Source organism: Triticum dicoccoides, chromosome 5A (assembly GCF_002162155.2).
Source record: "Triticum dicoccoides isolate Atlit2015 ecotype Zavitan chromosome 5A, WEW_v2.0, whole genome shotgun sequence".
NCBI classification, from domain to species: domain Eukaryota; kingdom Viridiplantae; phylum Streptophyta; class Magnoliopsida; order Poales; family Poaceae; genus Triticum; species Triticum dicoccoides.
Genome location: NC_041388.1, coordinates 568088458 through 568095736, shown reverse-complemented (window position 1 = coordinate 568095736; position 7279 = coordinate 568088458).

The window sequence follows — 7279 nt, the reverse complement described above, 5'->3', positions numbered from 1 at the left end:
TGGGGCGACGGGGGCGGGGGGGGGAGTGGCGCGTAGGGGTTAGGGTTTCGGGGGCGTGGGGGGTTAAGGCGACGGGGTGGGCCTTGGCCCATTTGGGCAGGCCAGCTGGGCCGGAGCCCAGTGGGGGTGCTGTTTCCTTTTTTTTTAGTTTTGGTTTTCTGTTTTTCTAACCTCTTTTCTTTTATTTATTTTTCTTTTCTGTTTTATTTTAATTTTGTAAAAATATAATTTCAACTCCTAAATTTAGCATTGCCACTAAACCCACTGCCATAAAAAGATTTACCCTAAACACAACAGTTTAGTATTTTACATAATACAAAAGGCATTTAATTTAATTGTTTTATCTACAGTTTTATTCATCTTATAGTATTATAAATATTTTATAAAAGTGTGGTTTCTCCACCGTAATTACCTACGCATTATTTGGCACAACTTGAACATTTTAGTTTTATTGTTTGAAAAGTTTTATTGTGCCTATATTTTAAAATTTGAATTTGAATCTGTTTCGAACTAACTCGAGATTAGCAACTATAATCGAGGTGACATGGCATCATTAGTAGAGGATCACTATAGCTTAATTACCCGGGCGTCACAATTCTCCTCCACTACAAGAAATCTCGTCCCGAGATTTAAGAGGGGAAGTGCGGGGAAGGAAATAGGTTACGAAATCCTAGCGGGTCTTGTTGGTCTTGGTTACTCTTCTCGAGGAGGTCGATCCATTAAGTTGATCTTCTCCAGGTCATCATGATGAAGTCGGCATCCTTTCTTCGGGAACTCCATCGTACTTACGAATAGGTAAGGGGCAGGTCGATAACAATAGGATGCTATAAGGGGTAATCATCTGGGGTTATCCCATGAATGAACACATGACTATCTCTGGAGTTGAACAAATGAAACACATCGAGAGCAAAGTAAGACGGTACAATAAGAAGTTTCAAGCGGATAGACAATCGTTCAATGCCTAGTCAAAAGGTGAAAGGGGTTTCAAAGCAACGGATTAATTATTGTGTCCGATGCCAGAATTGATGATCTCATCGGGAGGTGGCTCATGAATTATATACGAGCCCACGCGGGAGGAATAACTTTTGGAACAATGGGTGTACAGGAGAGTCAGGTTTCGATCCTGTGGAACTATGGGTTAGGGGCCCACCATGTGGGCTAAAAGTAGGAAGGGTGATGACGTCTTGCACGATCATGTAAGTAAGGCCTGTCAGAGGGTAGCCTGTCAGTTATGTTGGCAACAACGTTGTTACCAAGGGCGAGGGACGAAGAGAACCCTTTTCCTGCTCATTGAATGAGGCGGACCATTAGGCAAAGTTCTCTTCCATCGGTGGATACCGGAATGTCATCAACAATAGTAACAGGTTCTTACTAACAGAGTTGTACACCGAGGTGCTTACAAAAGCAGGAGAATATTACTGCTTAGATCATATAGCTCACAAGAAAGATTAAACCAAACAATGGAAAGGAAAACATATGTATCAGATTAAACAGAACAATGGAAAGGAAAATGTGTTTAAACACATTTTTTTGGGGTATATCATTCCCAAGGACAAGCAAAGCATGATTTCCTTGACAGGATATAATGTAGAAAACCCTTTAGGTAAGTGGGGGGGGGGATTTCATGACATTACCCATACAGTGGTGTTTGGGTAATTGAGCAGGAAACATTTAGCATTGGGCTTCAAATGTTCTCTTTGAAAATCGGAGTACCACAGACATGCTTCGAGATAGCATTGACATGGTCTTCAATCAAAGGTCAAACTCTGGATACACTAAGGGATTCATCATTAAGCCAAGGAGAGGATGAGGAGGTGGCTGATGGACTCAGCAATAATTCAACGAGGTATCCAAAAAGATGGATTTCCACAGTTATGTGAACAAGGAGATAACATTTGTCGAATCAAATGAGATGATGATGTATGCTCAAGGAAAAACATACACAATTAAACATTAGTTGAAAAGGGTGCCCAAAGTATGGCCTTAGGTAGCATGATCAATGTTAGAAAGGTGATTCAACAACCAATAGTCTAAGAATGAAATATCGACCATTAACTTGGAAGCAATACGGTGCTAGAGACATGAACAAGTTTGTGTTGAACGGAAGGCAATAAAGTGGTCGATGATAACACAAATCATCGAGGGCAAGGAGGGTACTTATCATCGTGAATTCAATCGATATCTTGGAAGGGGTCAAAATGTTGATGATGATCATGACACATTTGTCGAGAGGTTACAAGAAGATGTAACCGATCGGCGATGACTTCAAGTCAATGGAATGATGAAGCGAGAAGTTATCGAAACCATAGGTACGACACAAACTTGAAATCAGGCTTGTCATTCAAGGACAATTGTTATGACGAGGAAGATCGACGTAAGATTAGCTCATCGTCGAAAGCTGTGCTCTGGGAATAAGGACCGGGTGGCACAGTTTAAACTTTAGCACAAGGTGATGGCCGATCAGGCTAGGATTGACATGCTCGAGTACAAACTCATGAGTAAAGGTGATTACTAAGAGTTGTTTAATCGTGGTGCGGACCCGATTTAGTTATCGGTGTCCTTGAGTGACTAACAACTCGGAACCAGGAAACATTGGAATCAGTGAGGATTACTACTCGATGAAGGCTCATAATAAGCAACATGGTTCGATGATATTATCAAGATACCAGAGGGTAACACTCGGAGGTAGAGCAAAATAGAGGGTTGACAAGTGTATTGATCTACAAAATACAAGTACTTTAACTTGTCCGAGAAAAGGAATCAAGGAATATCAACATGGCCGAACCCATAGTTGCAAGGGATCCAATTCAAAGACACCGAAAGAAGTATCCAACTAATTAAAAGTTTTTCAAGAAGCTTCCATGATAAGTTCCACATCAGGTCCATGGGCATGAACACAAAGTTCAAGGTCGACTCCCGCTTCCTCAATGCATAACCTTCCATTCACCTCTTGTATTTCGAAAATGACATTAGTTGTTGAAAGTTTTACCTGGTGCAATACCAGATAAGTATGACCCTGAAATCTTTCAGGTTCACACAGATTAGGGAAGGCGTTGGTTCAACTCATCGGGGCATCTTAGAAACATATACCACAAAGTTCATGGGTAAATAATACAAGCTCGAAAGTAGAGCATGGTTAACAAAGCAGAGGATACAATTTACCAAAGGCATTATATACCCATGGAAAGGCTCACAAGGTTATTGAATATGAAGGACACTGTCGGATAATAATCCAACACGAGGTCTGGTGGTCTACAACGGAGCTGATGTGAGTTTTGGTACTCTATCAAACGAAGAATGAATGCAAGTGCATCAGATTATAGAAACAACTGACCAACTCAAAGCTCAAATGCAAAGGAATTATGAATTCCAAGACAAGGGATCAGAAGCAAAGCTCTGGTTAGGGATGGATAAGTTGAATAGCCTTAGGGGTACAATCGACGATAATTTGATTGGTCGAGATCCAGCTCATGTTTAAAATGACGTCTGAGCCAAAAGGATGAATTCTAGGATTCGACTGAGGAATGGGAGCATCCCCAACATATTAAATCAACGGACTTAAGATCATAAAGACAAGGTATGTCAATAAGATTACGAGACTTATGGGATTAACCATAATGCAAGCAAGCAAGAATTTCAAGATCAATAGGCTTCTCAGGATTTTTGAAAGATCGAATGGTATTTCGAAGACTTTTATGAAATACACGAATCAACTGGGGATGAGTGGATACTCGGTAAGTGCGAGGAATTATCTATAGGGGCATTCAGGCGGCAAGGAACTGCAGGGCAGTAGACACAAGGGATTCTCGGAATATCCGAAGTATTTCAGGGTATCTTGTAATAACAAGACCAAATTGGAGATGAAGTTATGACCGACAACTGTATGTAGCTTCCCATAGGGATTTACCGGTGGTATGGGATTGCAACGGCAAAGGGCACAAGGGTCTCGAGGAAACATCGGAGAGTATCTTCAAAATTTTCAGGTGCAGCAGGCGATCATCTGGAGTGTAGGGGCTCTCCGGGAGAAGTATTTTCGAGAACCTAAAGTTAGATTTTAGAAAAATCATTTAACCCGAGTAGAAGAGAGTTCAGAGTCCCGGAGTAAGGATCGAGGAGTAAAAGATCCTAATACCACCCAAATGGCGACGTGAGCCCGTAAGGCACACAGCCATGTTAGTAAAAGTTTTGTAATGTCTAGACTCGACTTCGGCCAAGGAGTTGGAAAGGGGATTCCTACAGGCAGACGGCTCTGATACCAACTTGTGACGCCCCTGATTTGACCGTACACTAATCATACACGCAAACGTGTACGATCAAGATCAGGGACTCACGGGAAGATATCACAACACAACTCTACAAATAAAAATAAGTCATACAAGCATTATATTACAAGCCAGGGGCCTCGAGGGATCGAATACAAGAGCTCGATCATAGACGAGTCAGCGGAAGCAACAATATCTGAGTACAGACATAAGATAAACAAGTTTGCCTTAAGAAGGCTAGCATAAACTGGGATACAGATCAAAAGAGGCGCAGGCCTCCTGTCTGGGATCCTCCTAAACTACTCCTAGTCGCCGTCAGCGGGCTGCACGTAGTAGTAGGCACCTCCAGAGTAGTAGTAGTTGTCGTCGACGGTGGCGTCTGGCTCCTGGGCTCCAACCTCTGGTCGCAGCAATCGGGTATAGAAAGGGGAAAAGAGGGAGCAAAGCAACCGTGAGTACTCATCCAAAGTACTCGCAAGCAAGGAGCTACACTATGTATGTATGCATTGGTATCAAATGGAATAAGGGTATCATATGTGGACTGAACTACAGAATGCCGGAATAAGAGGGGGATAGCTAGTCCTATCGAAGACTACGCTTCTGGTGACCTCCATCTTGCAGCAGGAGAAGAGACTAGATGGTAAGTTCACCCAGTATCATCGCATAGCATATAACCGATGATCCTCCCTTCGTCGCCCTGTGAGAGAGCGATCACCGGTTGTATCTGGCACTTGGAAGGGTGTGTTTTATTAAGTATCCGGTTCTAGTTGTCATAAGGTCAAGGTACAACTCCGGGTCGTCCTTTTACCGAGGGACACGGCTATTCGAATAGATCAACTTCCCTGCAGGGGTGCACCACATAACCTAACACGCTCGATCCCCTTTGGCTGGACACACTTTCCTGGGTCATGCCCGGCCTCGGAAGATCAACACGTCGCAGCCCTACCTAGGCACAACAGAGAGGTCAGCACGCCGGTCTAATTCATATGGCGCAGGGGTCTAGGCCCATCGCCCATTGCACACCTGCATGTTGTGTACGCGGCCGGTGAGCAGACCTAGCCTCTCTTATACAAGAGTAGGCTTTGCAGTTCAACCCAGCGCACGCCGCTCAGTCGCTGACGTCACGAAGGCTTCGACTGATACCACGGCGTTGAGTGCCCATAACTGTCCCCGCGTAGATGGTTAGTGCGTATAAGCCAGTGGCCAGACTCAGATCAAATACCAAGATCTCGTTAAACGTGTTAAGTATCCGCGAACGCCGACCAGGGCCAGGCCCACCTCTCTCCTAGGTGGTCTCAACCTGCCCTGTCGCTCCGCCACAAAGTAGCAGTCGGGGGCCGTCGGGAACCCAGGCCCACCTCTACTGGGATGGAGCCACTTGCCCCTTCAGCCCCCATCTCCCAACAGTATCATGAGTAATATAACAGTATAAAGTATATAGTATATGCCTGTGATCACCTCCCGAAGTGATCACGGCCCAGTAGTATAGCATGGCAGACGGACAAGAGTGTAGGGCCACTGATGATAAACTAGCATGCTATACTAAGCATTTAGGATTGCAGGTAAGGTATCAACAGTTGTAGCAACAATGACAGGCTATGCATCAGAATAGGATTAATCGGAAAGCAGTAACATACTACACTACTCTAATGCAAGCAGTAGAGAGAAGAGTAGGCGATATCTGGTGATCAAAGGAGGGGCTTACCTGGTTGTTCTGGCAAGAGAGAGGGGTCGTCAACACCGTAGTCATACCGGGTAGTAGCGGCGTCGGTCTCGATGTCTAGCGAGAGAAGAGGAGGAAGAAACAATAAATATAATGCAAACAAATGCATGACGATGCATGTCATGACAGAGCGTGATGCTAGGTGTGCCTTAACGCGGTACGAGGTGGTACCGGTGAAGGGGGAAAACATCCGGGAAAGTATTCTCGGTGTTTCGTGTTTTCGGACAGATGAACCAGAGGGGGGAAGTTGCATGTTCGCTATGCTAAGGATGCGTGGTGGATGAACGGGCTGCGTATCCGGATTCGTCTCGTCGTTCTGAGCAACTTTCATGTACAAAGTTTTTTCATCCGAGTTACGAATTATTTTATATGAATTTCCAAAGTTTTAAATCATTTTTGAAATTAACAGAATTAAATTAATTTGGAAATGCCATTATGATGTCAGCATGACATCAGGGTGATGTCAGCAGTCAACAGTCAGTTGACTTGGTCAAACTGACGCGTGGGTCCCGGTTGTCATTGACTTAGGTTAACTAAAGATGATTAGTTAGTAGTTAATAAGTGATTAGGTTAATTTAACAGATCTAATTAAGTTAACTAATTAATTAATTAATATTTTTATTATGTTTTTTTATTCTCCTTTTTTTAACAGGAGCGTGGGTGGGGGGGCCCACTTGGGAGTGGCCCATAAGGTCAAACGGGCGCTGGTGGTGGATCGGGTGCGGGGCTCCAGGACGCCTGCCCGCAGAGACAAGGGTTGTCCGCCTCCGGCGAAAGTGGCGAGGCCACGGCGAGTGGCCGGAGCGGCGGGAGCCAGAGGCGGAGACGAGCGAGGTGGCTGCGGCGGTGGTGCCGACGGCAACCGCAGGGGGAGGCGACATGGGGCGAAGATGGTAGCTGCGGCGGGGATGGGGAAGGGCAGCAACAGTTGGCGGCGGTCTCGTGCGGCGCAGGGGGTGCGGGCGCACAAGGCAGCAGGAGCAGCAGAGCAAAGGGGGCGCTCGGGAGATGGTCAGGCGTAGGGCGCGGCCGGCAGGGTCTGCAGCGCGTGGAGGCGAGGCGGCAGTGGCGCGCAGCGGCAAGGGCAGAAGTGGCAGCAAGCAGCATCAGCAGCAGGCTCGGGAGGAAGGGGAGCAGGGCGGCGCGCGGGCGGCGCAGCGCGAGCGAGCAGCGCCGCGGCAGAGCGAGGCAGGGCTCGGGCGCACATGCGCGAGGGCACACCGGGCGCGGGAGGCCATGACGGCGCCAGCGGAGCCGCAGGGAGGAGGCCATGGCGTGAGCGCGAGGAAGAGAG